This window comes from Hyperolius riggenbachi, chromosome 4 (genome assembly GCF_040937935.1).
Source record: "Hyperolius riggenbachi isolate aHypRig1 chromosome 4, aHypRig1.pri, whole genome shotgun sequence".
NCBI classification, from domain to species: Eukaryota; Metazoa; Chordata; class Amphibia; order Anura; family Hyperoliidae; genus Hyperolius; species Hyperolius riggenbachi.
In genome coordinates, this window is record NC_090649.1 from 386,267,998 (window position 1) to 386,287,622 (window position 19,625).

The following is a 19,625-nucleotide window of genomic DNA, read 5'->3' on the forward strand; positions in this document are numbered from 1 at the left end:
GTCACTGATCTCAGCTGTTGCTTATGTCTGTATGGTTGTATGTATAGAACATTTTTAGATCACTTCTAATAAAAGTTTAGTTTCTATTGCTTGTTTATGGGGAACTCACCCATAGCTCTTTTTTTGCAAAAGTGTCCTTGATTTGACATACTCTTAAAAGTCGGATATAAAGCATTAATTAACTTTCTTGTTATCACATCATTTTAAGGTGTTGGCGAATTCACTCCAGAGTGTTAATAAATACTCCTGTCATTTCACAAAGTTTTTTTTTCTTTCCTGATCCTTGCGGATTCCTTACATATGGTGATGACTGCTTTGCAGAAATGTATGGGGTGAGTAAGGTTAAGATCATTGAGTCAAGGTCAACTGCATAGAAGAGGAGGATACCCCCTGGCCATCAGCTTGATTGTACAGGCTGTCTCCTGTCACCTGAGTTTCATCTTGAAATTGTTGAATAGCAGTGAAAGATCGTGTGAGAGCACAGGCAGAGAATAGAGACAATTTGCTTTAATTTATGTTTGCCTTGAGGCATTTCATATATTGCACATTTTATTATTTCTCCTTAGCATTTTTCAGTTAATGAGCTAGAAGAGAAAAAAAAAATCAAAAATATGTGAAGTATGACTGTGGAAAACATTTAGTCAGTCTTGGAATGATATGAATGTTTTTCCAGGGAGCTTAAGTAAACATGCACTGAATGGCTTGGAGGGCAGGGTTAACTTTTTTGGACTGCAGACAGAATTCAGACAAGTACTTAAAAGTTAACGCAAGGTTATTAATCCGTTTTGCAGCTGGAGGGGATGACAACATATTGCTTAGTAACCTGTTTGCTGGTGTTTGTGTTCCATTTCTTTGCACTGTTGGGCTTTGTTGCCCTTAGCAGAAGTGTTTAGTATCAAGGCTAAAGGAGTCATATCTGCGGGATAAATTATTAGGTATGTGTAATAACTTGTGAGGCCCAGACAGAAAAGACATTGAAAGAATTTGTATCTGATCAGTTGCAGTGTTATTGCCAAATTGCATGAATCAGAAGGTTTTCAGAAGCAAAGCTTCACAGTTAATGGTTCTGAGAAATCTACAAGTTGATACTACCCACCCATCATGAGATGGAATGCAAAGCAGGGCCAGGTCTGTTGTGGACCAGTACCATGTGCGTGCGTGTGTGTGTGTGTGTGTGTGTGTGTGTACAGGACCAGGCCAAGGCAGAGACGAGAAAGGCTCCAGTCTTAGGGCGCAGTGTAGGAGGGGGTGCACAACTCACTCAGTTATCATTCCCCTATTGTGTTTGTAGCAGAGAAAAATAAGAAAAGGGGATACATGGCAGTGACTGCTAGCCAGATAACTAGAGATTAAGGTGTTGGGGGCCCTGAGGCTTCTGTTAGTCTAACAGCAATCAGTGTGTGACGACTGGGGTGGGAGGGATGAAGGGGCGCACTTTGGTGTCTCAGCCTTGGGTGCTGGAGGACCTTGTCCCGGCTCTGTGTGTGTAAGCATAGAGGGTGGGGACAGGTTTAGGGGTTTTATTCTGTCTGGCACTTATAATTGTGCCCAAAAGAGGGCAAGGCAACAAAAATCAGATTACAGTTTATAATTGTCATTCAATATATCATCTTATAATACAGTTGAAAAAGGCATGGACAGGAATGATGGGACACTTAATATAATTCATGTAGCTCTCAATGAGACTTCTGTACCTGTCGGCAGGTAGTATGGTTCTTCCTGAGAAATCTGCTCTAGCTGTATCAGGCTTGGAGAGTGCCTTCTCTAGCCACTTTACCCCAAAGGGGTTTTTACCTTAACGGACAAGAGCGATTTTCAAATTCAGTGCTCATCCCTTTCATTTGCCAATAGCTTAACACTACTAATCACAATGAAATGATCTATATCTTGGTTTTTTTCACCACCAATTAGGCTTTTTTGGGGTTGATATTTGTTTTCAGTAATTACTTTATTCTCTGTGCATTTTAAAGGGAAAAACAAGCAAAAAATGAGAAAATACACTATTTCTCCAATTTCATTCCCTATACTTTTAATATAAACACTGCTACTGTGCATAAAACCCACACATTTTATCTGCCTATTGGTCCTGGTTATCACAAGATTTTATTTATGTCCCTAGTACAAACTATGGTGATAATATATTATTTGGAAATAAAGGTGTATTTTTTGCATGGTGGTTTTTTTCAGTATTTGCACGTGCACGGGAATGCATGTGCATGCGCGGAAGTTCGCACGGGAGTGCGCACGCGCGGGGACATGCACACGCACAGTAGCAGCAGCACTGTTTGACTTATAAAACATCCTGGAGCCATAAAGAGGCTCTAGCAGGACGTTTTTAGAAGTCAGCTTGTCATTAAGTGGCTAGACTGCATGCTTCAGTTCTTTCTACTTTCTATAGATGTAATATGTTTTAAATTAGGGCTCATAGAAAGGCCACTTTAAAGGCCACATTAAACTACTGAGATATTTTGTTCATAGCCATACTTAAATGATTTAGCAGTTTGACCAGTGTCAGTGTCCTGTGCAAAGATCCATGATTTGTGACTTAGAGACTTTTCAGACACAGGGCAGTTTATTTATGTCTTGACTGTCCAGACTTGAGATTTGTTTACTGCATAGACTCAAGGTGCCCTATTCCAGAAGCCTCAAATCTGCTCCAAAACATTACTGATCATTCTCCATGTTTCATAGTAGATAAGGTGGTCTTTGACAGCTTTTTTTGTTTTTGTTTTTTGGTCTGTGGACACCACCCTGAGGTGACTTCAAGTCTTGTTTCATCTGTGCAAAGGACATCCTACCTTTTAGAAACAGGAAATGTGGGCACCCGTGATTAGTGGACGATTTGGGCATGAGTTGTCCACGTAGCTGTGGCTTCTCTAAACTCTTTGCAAATATCGTTAATACAGCGCCCAAAGCAGAAATTTGGACACCTGATAAATATTGTTTTCAACAGTTTTTTAAATAAGTTATGGTTTTGAAACTTGCAAAGTTATAGTTGTTGTTGTTTGCCTGTACAAATCTCACGTTATCAAATATGTTATCTTTGTACATTTGTAAGGGTGTTAGTGCAGGGATGGTGGTTAAGGTTAAGCACCACCAGGGGGGTCTTAGGGTTAGGCACCACCAAGGGGAGGTTTCTGGGTGAGAGTAGGGTTAGGTTAAGCTGTATTTTTGAATAATGAAATGGTTTTTAAAGTAAATATTATTTTGTTTTTCATTTCCCATCTGTGTTATACTTATTTATCATTTACATGGTTTCAGCTTTACTTTGTGCTCAGTTGAAAACGATCTTTATAGTTTATTACGATTTTGTAAATGTATTTTATAATATATTTGCTGAATAAGCATTAGCATCCTGTGTAATTTGAACAATGACTTTTTATTTAATCTCTTTTCAGGAGGCATAAACAATTTTTTCAATGAGCAGTAAGGCCCATACACACGTCGGATTTTTGCGAACGTTCCGTCGTTCGCACGTCAAATCTGGCGTGTGTACAGACTATCGTTCGGGTGATAAGACTGGTTTTCAGCGATCCGACCGGTCTTATCACCCGAACAATAGTCTGTACACACGCCGGATTTGACGTGCGAACGACGGAACGTTCAAACGACGGGTCGTTCGCAAAAATCTGATGTGTGTATGGGCCTGTATAGGCACCAACCAAGTTTTCCACATTTTTTTTGGGAAAACTGTGACTGAGCTGCAATGCAAAGTCCTGCTGCTCCTGGTGCTGATAGGAAGTGTAGATTGGACAGCTGAATTTTCGGGAGTTCCAGTGTAACGATCGGTGTAACACAGAGAGGGTCTGATTATTGGTGATCTGCAGTATCACCAAGAATACAGATATATACCTGATTATTGACGATCTGCAGTATCACCAATAATCAGATATGTTACTAACCTCTGGACACCTGAGAGATATGAGTGTTTGGTGCAACAGTAATACTTTGAGAACAATATCAGGAGGACAGGTACAAAGGCAGTAAGGAATACTGCTAGAGTATGAGTACCTTTCAGCAGCCTGAGAACCTCCCGCAGGGAGGAGTCAGACTGGGAGAGGAAGGACCAGAGCGTGAGTGACACCAATAGGAGGATGTCACTGACTGGTCTGTGAACTATCTCTTAACTGAGGAGATAGCTCTCAAGGTCGGACCAGCCAGGTCGGCAAAACACGGACATACAAAGTACAAAGACAGGAGGCTGATTCGGTAATCCTAAGGCAAGCAGGGTTTGGCAACAGAGTATCAGATATAGCGAAGTACCAAATCAGTGAACAGAAGAGTGGTCAGGAAAGCAGAAGGTCATAACAGATAATAAACAATGCCTAGTCTTGGGTGTGAGCTCCGTGATCATCAACACCCTGGAACTAGTCTGAAGTATAACAGAATGATAACACAGATTCCTAATCTTTGGTTGTGAGGTCCTTGATCATCAACACCCTGGGACTAGTCTGAAGTATAACAGAATCATAACACAGATTCCTAATCTTTGGGTGTGAGGTCCTTGATCATCAACACCCTGTGACTAGTCTGAAGTATAACAGAATGATAACACAGATTCTGACAATAAGGACTGAGTGCTTCCACGTAGTGATCGCAACGGCAGACAACCAGAGACTGACCAGCACCCAGTATATATAGCCCAGCGCTCTCCAGCGCCTCCCCTAAGTGCTGGACCAATGGGAACTGGTACAATCGTCAGCTGACCGGCTTGGTCAGCTGACTCCCTTCTGGCCGTCATAAAAGTTCTGCCTCTCAACGCGCGCGCACGTCCTTCTGAACCTGTGTGGACTATCAGTCCCAGCCACACCAGACATGTCTTGCGCACCACTCGCCGCGCTGGACGCGGAAACCGCCGCACCGCTATCAAGGCATGCAGCGGTTTCTCCGCGTTCGGCCATACTAGCAGATGTAGGCCCACGCGTGCAGACCGCCACGTTGGACGCGGAAACAGCCGCCTTACTCTGAGCGCACGCGGCGGCTTTTCCGCGTTTTCTCACATCCAGCAAGGGTTAAGTTGGTAGATGCTATTGCATCCTGCAGAAAAACTTGCTAAAATTGTCTGTTCTATCACCAAGGTCAACATTGTTAAAGCATACCTGAACTGAGAATTACAGCATATATTTATATTTTTCTGCGGTTTGCCCTGGTTTCTAATAGCTAGTGGTACTGCCATGTTCTCCCTCCTCTTCTATCTGTCCATTATTTATCCAGGGGAAGGTGTGAAGATGGCATCTGTGGCTTCTCTAAACTCTTCGAAGCATAGTGTCTTGTCTCTCCTCCCACCTTGCTGATGATAGCTTTAGTTTGCTCTCTGCTAATACGTGCAATAAAATTACATCAGACCTTATCTGCCTGAAATTACTGCAGTCGGACAGGCCTTGAAAGTAGGGTAATAAAAAAATAATTTTTTTTTATGTAAAAAGAAGAGGTAAAATTGAAGGGTTTTTTTTAAGAATGAGCCACATTGTTGGCATGCATTTTAATGTGCTATTGATATGTCCTGGGTGCTAAAAATGGTGCCTGGTTCACCTTAAAGGAACACATACCTCGTCATATTGTGCCTTACCTTTTTGTGGGCTCTCAGTATTCATAATCTCTGTTTTCAGGATCTGACTGGGCGGCAGTCAAATAGGTTTGCCCCAGATGAGGGGTTTTTCATCAACTGCTCATTCCCTTCTATTCGCTGCCCGTTCCTTCCAAGCCCTTGCCTTCTTCTCTGCTGTGTTCATATTCCAGTGCTCAATGCAGAGAATGAGCTAGGACGATGTCAAACTAGTGCTGTGCATGAAGTTAAGTCACTGTTTATGAACATACAAATCATTGTATGCCAAGGTTGGCACTATATTTAAGGGAGGACAGTCCTTGTATAGGGCAAAAAGATGAGAACAGGACACAGCAGAGAGGTGAAAACACCAGGTACACACTTGGGAGTGTGGGTGTGTTGATATATGTTTATTTACAGTAATGATGTGCAGAACAGTTCTAGCTTGCTTTAAAGTGGCACTTATTATAAAGAATACCAATACTATAAAACTACATGGCTATATTATTTAACTATAAATACCTTTAGGCTCTGCCACGATGCCACGTGAGCATAACTTAAAATAACAATGATCATTTCACAGAATAGAATAACAACGATCATTCCATAGAATGATACAAATAATAAAAGCAAATGAAAAGTACAAGGACTTCTGCACTTTTCACTGTCTCCACAAGAACATACAAGGCTAAATCATAATATTCATTGTGTGCTGCAGCATATCCTTCCAACCTGGTCCACTCTTTACCTCAGATAATTCTGTTCTACTCGCCTGATGGTCGTCTCCTCAGCCCCACCTGACATCTTGTATCCTTGGTGACCACCTAAAAGCATTGACAGGATAACAAAAGATAGTTGTTAAACTCTAATTGTAGCAAACCTATGCCAGAAATACATACTAGCTAAAGATACACAACTGGAAAACTTATTTGTGAGCTTTTTATGACAGTTCCACCCTTATCCTTTAAGTAACCACATTTTTGTCAATATATTACAACTGTGCTGTGAATAGGTATGACTTGCAGGCTGCAGACAAATGTCATATTAACAAAATATGAGATTTACAAGTTTTTTGCTATATTATTTTGAGCTACAGTATCTCAGCAGCTGTATGACTGAAGGTCAGCAGTGTTATCTGAATGTCGCGATTAGAGTAATAACAGTCCCACTATGAAGCGTTGCACTCACAATCTCCACAATGGGATTTCACCAACATGTTTAGTTATTCTTAATATCACATACAGGTTGCTCAGCTAGAAAGAGCATTAAACATGATGAGCCAGCAGCAGTCAGCCGCTACAGCATAATCATGGCTAAGGCTATTTCCTCTGCTGAGTCTGTCTCCTCCTAGGGAATTCTGCTGAGTGACTGCTGATATGGGCCAGTGTCCAATAAACAGTGACATATGTGCTATGTATGCATAAACATGAAGGGAAACCACACCAGTCTCCTGGTGTCAGATGTCATCTGTATAAACAACAGACACCTGAGCTGAGGGTCAGGAGATGCTTGCCTGCTTGTTCACACTGCCAGATCTCTCCTGTAAAATAGCTCTAACTAGAGGGCACATGAATATTGAATCATTACCTGGAAGAATTTGACGTTTAAAAGTGTTGCTAAGACCATATACACAGTGGTGTAGTGGTTGCAAGGGCTGTTATCACTCCAGGGGCCGTAGACCTGAAAGACCCACATAGGCCCTCCTCCACTCACTGCATATGCTCTTAACAGTTACTGGTGGAGTAAATTACTATACAGTTTCAAAACATCTACAACTACTTTTTTGGGCTTCTAGAGTATCAATCATGTGTTGGCTCTGTTGATGCCTGTTTTCACTTCTGGATAAGCTAACTATGGAGGTCCTATGTCAAAGATCAGAACATCACTGATCCTCATAGTTTTTATAGGTTTATATTGATCCTTCATTTTTTATAACCAGATAGAGGGCAGTCCCTAACCACTGCTCAAAAGGTGTAGGAAGCTCTATAAAACCCCGGTCAGGGACCTGAGAGGCAGTGGATAGGTGGTCACTACATCACTGTAACCTAAGGCAAATTTAGATCATTTTGTGCCTAAATATCTCATCCAGCGAATAGTTGCCTTTGCCGCTTAGTCTTCCAAACAGGGCATATGATATGTGTCAAAAGTCCTTATTCAATTAACTTTTTCCCCTAAGTTTTCTGCTAGGTGCTATTTTCACAACTTATCAATAAAATGGTAGAGGAAGTTGCGGATAAGCTCAACGACAGAGACAAGGGAGTCTCTGATGATTGGAAAAAGTGGCTCTCACCCCTATAATGAAAAAAATAAATAAATAAAAAAGAAGTGATAAGATTTGTATCTGGTTATGGCCCATATTGGTATGATTTACAAAGAACTCTTCAAAAACATTGGCATGTGCTGATGTAAGATGACAAAATAAAACAATGTGTTGGAGAAAGACCCTATATAACGGCCCGAAGGGCAAAGAATTTGAAAGATCACTTGGTGAGATCCGAGTATAAATCTGTGCAATCTGCAACATGGCTGGACAGATATCCTAAAAGAGAAATGATGTTTCCCTGTGGATCGTGTGTTAATTGTAGATATTGTTGATAGAAGCAGTACTTTTACAATTTATGACGGCTCAAAAATAATTGAAATTAGAGAGAATATAAATTGCAACTCGACACGCGTTATATATGCAATAAGATGTCCCTGCAGTTTACTATACATAGGGAAAACAACAAATTGGAGACCACGAATTGGAAACCACATTGGTAATATTCGAAATGGGGACCTGCATAGCCCTTTGGGGAAACATTTTTTGGACTACCATGATGGTAAACCTGATGGGTTGGTATTCAAAGGCATTATAAAACAACATGTCCCATTCCGGGGTGGTGACATTGAAAAAGAACTTTATAAGATCGAACAGACTTGGATCTATCGTCTGGGTACACTGATCCCAAAAGGACTCAATACAGATTTAAATCTGGTCCAATTTCTATGATTTGATTAATTTATCTCATTACTAATATGCAATGCAATGTCATCGCTGCAGTGATATGTATTCTTTATCCGTCTATCTCTATTTATTACCTTGAAATTGTGGCTAAACAAGAGCTAATTAAAGACTTGAAAAGTCAAGATTGAGTGATCCCTTTTAATGTGAACCGACCCCCACTTGCAAGCTACATGAAGGTGCATTGATTTGCAAGCTAGCTTGAGTCAGAATGGGCGTGGAACCGGGATGTTACAATACAAGAGTAGGCGCAGTTGAAACAGTTGCCACTCATTACCTTGAGAAAGCCCCATGGGCGGGGCGAAATGTGTCAGTAGGCATGGCTACCGCAGGAGTGCTCGCGCTGGACCATCCACGCTGAATACCAGCACGCTGAGCCGACTCCTTGTATACAGATAGGAACCGCTTCCAACAGCAGTCCTAGAGCATGATTCCGGCCTGCGTGATTGCAAGCGCGGCAGTGCCTGACTGATCCAGCGTTTACCCAGTGCACTGTGGTGGAAGGAAGGCCTTGTGAGCTGGAGCTCACCAACTTGTGTGCAAGTATAAATGGCTGTTTAACCGTAAGATGCATCAAGTTTATCAAGGTGTTACTCTCCAGTGGTCCTCATTCCATTAAGTATGGTCAGTAGATTTGTATGTGTGCAGCAAATTGATATCATCGTTAAGTAAGTCTATTGCTGACATTTGGCTCAGAGAATTGGTTCAAGCAATCCATAAGGAGAAAATATGGGCTTACAACTATCACAGCGTGTGGTGTACTGGTGGTGGTAGAGGACCAATTAGACCTGGGTTGGGCTTGGTGTTTTTGGCAATAGGCTTAGACTGGGCCATCACACCTCGCTGATAGCTAGGTCTGGTCCCATATAGGTAAAGTGCGCATTTCCTGGCCAGGTATACATGGTTTTAATTGTATGTTGGTTTTAAATTATGTTATGTGGTGTGACAGACATGCAGCCAAGGCTATTATTAAATCAATTTTGTAAGTGCACGAAACTGCAGCTTTATTTAAATTGTTGTTTGCTATGAAGTGGATATGCTGCTGGCTGCTTGTAAGCAAGTAGCACAATCAAATTCTTAAAGGGATGGCTCTCCTTTTCTATTTTTGAGAATAGTAAAGGCCAGCTATGCGTTTCCAAACATGGCATATGATATATGTCAAGAGTCCTTATTTAATTCACTTTTTCTCCTAAACTTTCTGCTAGGTGCTATTTTAACAACTTATCAATAAAATGCCATTTAGGCCACCAGGAAGTTCAAAAATACTTTTGGAATTGCAGAGTGATGAAAAGTTACTTTAATCAGAAGAGGAAAACTGTCTCCTAGGAGAAAACTTAGGAGAAAAAGTGAATTGCATATGGGCCATGGTATTTTCCTTTGCAGCCATGGTTACAATACCCTATTTATTTATTTTTTTTTTTGGTGTTGGGGGGGGTTGTTGCATTCCAGCGGTTCTGGAGGTGTGTTTAGCTTCTAAGGGTACAATGGTTAATTTGCATATATTCAGCAGTGTTGCTCTGGGAGACATCTCAAGCTCACTCCAACCTGAATTATCGCAAATTCTTTCTGTTTTAGGAAAGCAAACTTTTGTTTTTCTTAACATCTTAGTAAGGGGGCTTTTAGGACCATTGTAGTCCCTTACACACTCCAATGAGTTCTGGGTCACCATGAGCTTGCTGGTTAGTCTGTGCCTCTCGGATTCACAAGCCCTATTCCATAGAGCCAAATTAATCCATGCCATGCACTGATGAGGATCAAACAATCCGAAACAGTCGGTATGCATGTTGGATTATTATGGCTCTGTACATATTAACAAGCTGACACATCATTGCATTCCAGCGGTTCTGGAGGTGTGTTTAGCTTCTAAGGGTACAATGGTTAATTTGCATATATTCAGCAGTGTTGCCCTGGGAGACATCTCAAGCTCACTCCAACCTGAATTATCGCAAATTCTTTCTGTTTTAGGAAAGCAAACTTTTGTTTTTGTAAGAACAAACATGGTTTTTGTTGGAGTTTGAACTGTACATATCCAGACAGATCTTTGGAGGTGAAAATTCTCAGAACACGCCTTGCTAATTACTTGCTTGTAACAGTGCCAGGCACAATAGAAAGCAGAAGACTAATGCAAGGTCATTGCACTGTAAGGAATTGTTTTTATTATCTACAAAAATTATATGTCCATTAAAGCGGATCTGAGATGAAAAACTAACTATAACAAGTAACTGGTCTATATATCTTATCTAAAGTTTAGATAGTTTACACAGCAAATCTAGCTGCAAACCGTTTCAATAGAATATGATTATTTCTTCCTGTGATACAATGACAGCAGCCATGTTGATTGTAAACATTACAAACAGGCTGGCTTATCTGCATCTTCTGTGAAAAAAAAACCTAATCCACCCTCCTCCTCCCTTCTGCCTCTGAAATCTCTGGCCAGTAATACCTCCCCCTCCTCCTGCCCAGACTGAGCTCCCATAGGCCCTTGCTAGTGCCAATGCTCTTTGAAAAACTGTGGGCGAGGCTTGTTTAGTTTATAGGGAATTAGAGCATTAAAACAGAAAAGTATTTAGTTTGAGGAATGCCCTATGAACAATAGGAAAGGAACACAATTATGAAATGAGTAAAAGTTCATCTCGGATCCACTTTAAAATGCATGAGCTGGCTCAGAAGGAAAAAGTGGCACAGGGCATCCTTGTGATCTTGTCACAGTCGCATATTGCTTATCATGATCTTCCACTTCTTTCGAAAAATAAATAGAAAAAGATTTTTGTGAAAATAATTGAATCTTTTTTTTTTCTTTTTTTTCGCAGATGGTAACACCGTCATTTTATGGTGCACAGTAATTTTAAAGACTAATGGTGACCACTAATGATCCTATCTTTTTCATTCAATCTTACAATTTCTTTGTAATAAACGGGACTGCCTAACTTATCCATTCAATATATTCACTTAGTTTACCCTTATGCTGCATAGTTTTGGTAAAATTGGATGAAAAGGATTGGATCATTAGTGGCCACCTTAAGGTTTGGTTCACACATAAATCTGCACATTTCCAGTCTGGATCAATACTGTCCTTGCAGTTTTGCATCAGTTTTAACCGGTTGGCTTACCAATTTGCCAATGATTATGCTGTGCTCCAATTAAGAATCAGATAAGGGGGATCGCAGTAGAAAAAAGGTTTCACTCCACCTTGCTCAATATTTCACAATGATTCACTGCGCATTCCAAACCCTAAAAGAAAAATTTTAAAATACGCACATAGTGCGGAGTATTGTCTTAAAAAAAAACACAATCTGCACCCCGTGCATGCACTCCTGGGGGTAGTGCCTCCACCATATATGGGATCTCAACCGCTCTCCCAATGTGATTGCACTCACCAGAAGCGCGTCTTGGATATAAGCATATCGTATATAAAGATGTCAGCCAAGGATACTCTTCACATAAAAACAGCTTTCCAGTTTATTGCCACAAGTGATACAGGTTGACAGAGGGTAAAAATGCGCTCCTACCGCGGATATAGCAGAGTCGCACGCCACCACACTGTCTCTCCTGCTTCCTCCTCGTATTCCCGTGACGTCAGCGTGCACACCTCCGACTCCGCCCAAGGGCGGAGGTGTGCGTGCTGACGTCACGGGAATACGAGGAGGAAGCAGGAGAGACAGTGTGGTGGCGTGCGACTCTGCTATATCCGCGGTAGGAGCGCATTTTTACCCTCTGTCAACCTGTATCACTTGTGGCAATAAACTGGAAAGCTGTTTTTATGTGAAGAGTATCCTTGGCTGACATCTTTATATACGATATGCTTATATCCAAGACGCGCTTCTGGTGAGTGCAATCACATTGGGAGAGCGGTTGAGATCCCATATATGGTGGAGGCACTACCCCCAGGAGTGCATGCACGGGGTGCAGATTGTGTTTTTTTTAACCACTTCTATACCATGACATTTTGTGCTGATCTGTGTTGCGTGGGCTCTCCAGCCCACAGCACAGATCAGATAGCAGCCAGGCCGATCAGACTTCCCCCCTTTTTTCCCCACTAGGGGGATGTCCTGCTGGGGGGGACTGATCGCCGCCGGCTGCTTGCGCTTGCGGGGGGGCTCTTCAAAGCCCCCCTCCGCAGCGCTTCCTGGCCTCCTTCCCCTTCCCTCCCTCTCCCTCCCCCTGTGAGCGGTGCAGGACGGATTTCCGTCCTGCTCCTGATGGGATAGGCTTTAGCCTATCAGATGCCAGTGATCCCCGGCCAATCAGAGGCCGGGGATCACCGATCTCCTCTAGGGCGCTGCTGCGCAGCAGCGCCGTATACATGTAAACACCGGGGAAGGTCTTCCCCGTGTGTTTACATTTACCCTGCGAGCCGCCGATCGGCTCGCAGGGTGTTCACGGAGACACCCTCCGTGAACTGACATGGAACGGCCGTTTCCATGGAATAAACTTCAGGATTCAGGGGCGTATATATACGCACCGAGAATCCGGAAGTGGTTAAGACAATACTCCGCACTATGTGCGTATTTTAAAATTTTTCTTTTAGGGTTTGGAATGCGCAGTGAATCATTGTGAAACCGGTTGGCTTGGAAATGTACACCTTTTATGTGTGAACACAGCCATACAATGGTTAATTTGTATATATTCAGCTTATTACTAATTTTTATCCAGACAGGATTGTTTGATGCACCTTTCTCTTGAGTCGATTGTGGCACAGTGTCAGTTTATTTATTTTAGATTTTTTTGTACATTTTTCGACGCTGGTAGATATTTTTGACCACAGTCTCTTATGAGTGAGCTTGCATCTTTCCTAAGTATTACTTTTTTGTATGTGCAGGGCTCGGTTATTAATTGTATTAGGGGCCTATAACCCGGGTCTGGCTGTATTGTTTTTAATTGTTTTTATTATTTGTAGCTGGTGTTAATAAAGACTTTTGCATTTACTTTTTGGCCTCTTGACCAATGTTTTTTCAGTAGTGTCTGATGAATTATATGATGAGAATAGGGGGGTGTCTTTTCTTCTTTTTTGTGTCCTAAGTTTAAACATTCATGACTGGATGTAAATTACGTTAAAAAGATCATTTGTGAAAAAGATCACCTATGCAGGAAGATGGGAGTATTGGGACCATACTTACAAAGAAATGAGATGTCCACTTGCTAGTAAGTTTTGGAAGTACCAGTATTTGATTAAAAGTTGAAATACAAAGAAAAACTTTAATACTATTCCTTTATAGGATCAATATGATGCAAATATTTCCGAGTTCATGCAGATTTATGTACTTTTTTTGCAAATATATGCAGCTTGAAATTGGACCAATCAAGTCCCACCCAGATTTAAATTGATTAGTCCATTTTCAAACTGCATATATTTGCATAAACATGAATATAAATCTACAAAAATATATTTATAACAAATGTGGAGTTATGCTTTGAGTCTTGACAGATACTTTTATACTGCTGTTTTCAGTGAGTTCAGTGAGACTGTGCCAGAGTTCCCCTTTAGTTTTTACATGAGGATAGCGTGACAAGAGAAGAGTAAGTCCATTATATGTCAGCCGTTTTCCTCCAATCACACCTGCTTCTCAGATACTGTCAGCTGTATTGAGGTCTTGCCATTTCTGTTCATATTCGCTGCTTTATGTGAGCAAGCACTGTAATTTATATCCATTGTTCCTCTAATTACACTGTGGGGCAATTATCATACAGAGCACATTCTGTCTCCTGTCTTATGTAAATATTTTGGTGATTAAAAATAGAAATTCATTTATAATCTGTATGTCAAGCTGTGAACTGATTTATCATGTTGCTCTTGGCCATACTTGTTCCCACTTTGAAAACAATAGGTCACACCGGTGACAAAAACTCATATCAGATGGAATGGGAGCAGCTGAAGCAGCAATACTGTAGTGCTAAGTGCAGTAGACAATACCATGGATCTTCATATAGCTACCAAAAAAATGAACTGAAATGTTACCATCCATATAGCGATTAAAAATAAGGAAGAGGGACACATCAGGGGGGGCAGAGTGAGTTGCTCACATAAGGAGTTCCTGTGAAAAGTGAATGTGGCAATATAGGTGCAATTTAGGGGATATCTGAGCTGAATTGGCCTGTTAGAATGGAGGCTACTGTGGTGTGTGGGCATGAGTGCTGAGACTTACCACTGCTGATCACGTGCTGCTCCATTAGGCTGCAAAAGGCCCGGTTAGCAGCCATGACTTGAACCTTTATCCCAAACGTACAAGGCTGCGCATGCGCACTATGTCAGTTCCACTTAAAATCTAGAGGAGCTTACATTGTGCATTTGGTACCATTTTTTCAGGCAGCTTACGCTACTATAAATATCCCATAGCAACAATAAGCATTGTGTTGCAAAGAGACATGTCTGTATTGGCTTGTGGCCAGAAGTATGGCCGTATGGAAAGTCCAGGTCCCGACGGTGACAGGGATGGGCAAATCACACACCACAATTAGGGCTAAAGAAAATCACAAATATAGGCAGGTAAAACAGTTCAGTGTCAGCTGTGTTTTATGTTGTTTAGCTGAAGTTCTACAATAACAGCTATTTAGCCAGTCATTTATTTGCATGTTTAGTAAATATTCTTCAGAAATGATGACCCAGGTAAGCTAAATGTCAAGTGCTGTATAGAAGTATGTGTGACAGGTTAGCACCTGTGCACAGACTGGAAGAGTTTGTTTTCTTAGTTTTCCCATCTTGATGAAACATATTCAACAGAAAGAAACACCCTAGCAACCAGACACTGCTGTTTACATGAGAAGCATTTCTACAATGTGTTCAACAGCAGAATATTAACTGTAACTTGCTTTTGGGTGTGAGGGAAAGGATTGTGTTCCAGGAGGATGTGTCTGCTACAGACAATAGCAGATGTGCAGTGGGCCACTGGAATATAGTATATCAGGGTATGGGTGAATATGGCGCTTCTTACTCCAAGGGCTTGGGGAAAGATACACAAGGAAGAAGAGGAGACACTTGCCATAAGCCCACCCAAGCAGAGGCTCCAGCATTAGGCTGTATTAATATTAGCTTCCTAGTTTTCCATAGTGAAAGTCTTGGGCAACTTTCTTTCACACAGAAAAATATTCTTATGAAAATAATATTTTACGAATGGCCAAAAATAACTGCAGTATTCTTAAAGCTTTTATAACGGAAGCTGAATTTTTATTTTTGCTGTAGATTTATTCAGTGGTGACTGGATGAGGAGGAAACGTTAATATAGGAGGTTCTAGAACAGTGTTTTTATATGTAATTAGCAGACTGACGTATTACAATATTATAAAAATATATGTGTAGTTATACTTAAAGAAAACCTGAACTGAAAATTAAAAGTTAAAATAACCATACACAAGTCATACTTACCTCCTGTGTAGTCTACTCCTCAATCTCTTTTTCCTCTCCCGCATCCTGTTTGTCCACTGTGATCAATGGAATTCTCCAGCCTCCATTTTGAAAATGGCTATTACCCCATAACAGCTTCCTGGTCAGCACACAGTTAAACTGTAACATCGCCCACTTGAGCCACAGGGAAACATGGACACATCAGTTCTCCTCTCAGCTGTAACTGACAGCAACTGATATATAACTGACAGCAACTGATATATTTCAGTTCTGACAAAATGTTGTCAGAACTGGAAGGGATCATTGTCAGAAGAAAATGGTGAGCGTTTGAGAGGAACTGATGGCAAGGTAACTATGTAATGTTCATTTGAAGTTACCTCATGTGTTTATTTTAAATATTTTTACTCAGTACAGGTTCTCCTTAAAGATGAACTCCAGTGAAAATAATGTAATTAAAAAAAGTGCTTCATTTTTACAATAATTATGTATAAATGATTTAGTCAGTGTTTGCCCATTGTAAAATCTTTCCTCTCCCAGATTCACATTCTGACATTTATTACATGGTGACATTGTTACTGTGGGCAGGTTATTTAGCTGTTTCTAGCTGTTAGACAGCTGTAAACAGCCATTTCCTGTTCATGAACATTGTTACATTGTGGCAGTTTGCCAGGAGTACCGCGGTATTCAGAGCCTCTTGTAGGAGGGGTTTCAGCACAAAATTAGTCACACAGCGCCCCCTGATGGTCTGTTTGTGAAAATCATTCTATTTCTCATGTAAAAGGGGGTATCAGCTACTGATTGGGATAAAGTTCAATTCTTGGTTGGAGTTTCTCTTTAAAGTAGACCTGAACCGAGCAAAATTGTTTAAAATAAACCCCATGATGTACCTGCAAATTAATATAACATGCTCACCTCGCCATCAGTTCCACTCAGAAGCTCACCATTTTCTTCTAACAACAATTCCTTTCTAGTTCTGACAAGATTTTGTCAGAACTGAAATATATCAGCTGATGTCAGTTATAACTGATGAGCAAGGTAATATCCAGTTTACGTATGGTTCAAGAGGGCAGTAATAGGGTAATGGCCATTTTCAAAATGGAGGACAGAGACTTTCTCACAGGAGAGGAGAAAGAGATTGACGAGTAGACTACACAGAAGGAGAGTATGATGTGCGTATGTTTATTTTGAGTTATATTTTTCAGTTCAGGTTTGCTTTAAAGGACTCCTGAAGTGAGAGGGATATGGAGGCATCCATATTTACTTCATTTTAGGGGTATCCTGGTGATCTTTCGTGCGTCAGTTGTTTCTGAATCACACACCTGAAACAAGCATGTTGCAAATCCAGTCAAACTTCAGTCAAATATCTGATCTACATGCTTGTTAATGTTAGGCACACACAATGAGATTTTATGGCAGATTTACTGCCAGATCAATTATTTCCAACATGTCCAATCTGATTTCCGATCAGTTTTCCAATCGATTTTCCGTTCACTTCAATGGAAAAGCGATTGGAAAACTGAGCGGAAATCAGATTGGACATGTTGGAAATAATCGATCTGGCAGTAAATCTGCCATAAAATCTCATCGAGTGTATTAGGCATAAGGGCCTGTTTCCACTACACGCAGATTGGATGCAGAATGGATGCAGAAAATTGACTCTAATGAATGTCTATGGGCCTGTTTCCACTAAACACAATTTTTCTGATGCAGATTTTCCCATAGGCATTCATTGAAGTCAGTTTTTCTGTACCCATTCTGCATCCAATCTGCGTGTAGTGGAAACAGGCCCTAAGGGTTTATGGCTAAAAGTTTTAGAGTTAGAGGATCAGCAGGACAGCCAGGCTATTTTCATTGTTTAAAAGGAAATACATATGGAGGCCTCCAGATCTCTCTCACTTCAGTTTCCCTTTAAATGTTTGCCTAAAGTAATGGAACATAAGACTTTGAAAAATGATACAGTATACTTTTGAATTACTGATTTTGCTTTTGTTAAGCACAAAATATCTAACCAAAGGAAGCAATAAGCTTCAAAGCACATTACTCAAGCAGAGATCAGCAAAGACTGCTGCTCATTTACTATGAGTGTATGCACAATGTAAAAGCTTATACTGTATGTATTGTATCCTCAAAATGATGTAGAATAGATGATGCAAGTAAATCCCATTCTTGATAGAGGTCTCATTTTAACTTACATGGAACATAATTAAGACTAAGTACACTACAACTTTAAATGAGAGCAGTACCCAGGAACTGACCTGGGGCCATATGCAATTCACTTTTTCACCTGATTTGTCTCCCAGGAGTTAATTTTTCATATCCAATTTAAAATAACTTCTCAGCACTTTTCAACTAAAAAAGTACCAAAAAGTTGGTGAAACAGTACTATAAAAATTACGTTGAGTATTTTCTTGCTTTCTGGTGTCTTAAAAGGCATTTTATTGAGAAGTTTAAAAATATCACCCGGGAGAAAACTCAGGTGAAAAAGTGAATTGCATATGGGCCCTGATGAGATAAATGTAGGTTCATGTAGTACTAGTCCTGCTAAGAAATAAACTGAAGTCCCTTTCTATTTTTCCTATAATGCAAGTGTTCAAAGACTAGAGTTATCTATGCAAATGCACTTGTCGAACAGCTTGTCGAAATTCAGACAATGTCCTGAAAGCTAAATAGAAGGCAAAACTCATCTGGCTAACAGCTGCTTTATCTGGCAAATCACCAAACATTTTGCGGTTTGCGTACAATCGGAAATTGGCTGCAAAACGCAGCAGATCACATGTGGTATAAAACTGCCCTACAAAAACGATTGATGATAAGGTTTAAGTGCAGAAAAGTTCAAAGGGGCATTATTTCCGTATTTCTTTGCAGCTGACTGAAGGCAGATATTACATCAGACTGTCATGGTTGCTGTTTAGAATTCAATTTTAAGAATAAAGCTGTTAAATTGGAAATAAAAATGTGAGACTCTGGTCTATGTTGCTAATGGTATATTTACTATTAGTAGTACACATTATCTTGAACGTTTATTTTTAATTCAGGTTTACTTTAACTAGTCCCATTGATTGGACAGCTCTAAAGGCTAGTTCATATTGGGAGCGCAAATCGGCGATCATGATTCTGCGGCACAAAATTGTTACCGCAATTTGCGATTCCCATTCCAGAATGAGAATCAAAGCATTTGCCCCCAAAATGCTGCATGCAGGGATTTATGCAAATCGCAAGCACTGCAGTGAAAATGATCCCTGAGTGTGAACTAGCCCTAAAACCCTTGTCCAATCACTGTTGCCTGCCCTTTGATTAATCTCCTTCATAGGTATAAACTTAAAAAAAACACAAAAAAACAGGCCTTTGGTGCTACTTACCTTAATAGGGGGAAGCCTCTGGATCCTAATGAGGTTTTCCCTGTCCTCTTCACTCTCTTTACCTACCGCAATCCTGCACAGGCGCAGTAGCGGCTTTCCGATTGGGCTCAGGCAAAAATAGCCAAGCCTGATTGGGTCCATTCTACTGCGCAGTAAAGCAGAACCGATTTGGCTCGGCTATTTATGCCAGAGCCCAATCGGAAAGCCACATTTGTACCTACGCAGGATTGCAGCTTTCAAATATTGCAGCTGCTTCTGCACCAGGATGTCGGGTGTATGTTTGGGGAGCCAGCGCTGGATCCCTGGGGCTTAAGAGGATGGGGGAAGCCTCATTAGGATCCAGAGGCTTTCCCCTTCCGAGGTTAGTATCCCCTACAG

The 19,625-nt window shown here is 40.9% G+C and overlaps 1 protein-coding gene across 2 annotated transcripts in view; it reads left to right on the forward strand.

The window, feature by feature from the left end:
* CRIM1 (cysteine rich transmembrane BMP regulator 1) overlaps positions 1-19,625 on the forward strand; it is a 982,593-nt gene that overhangs the window by 643,377 nt on the left and 319,591 nt on the right. The gene's annotated exons all lie outside the window — the stretch shown is intronic.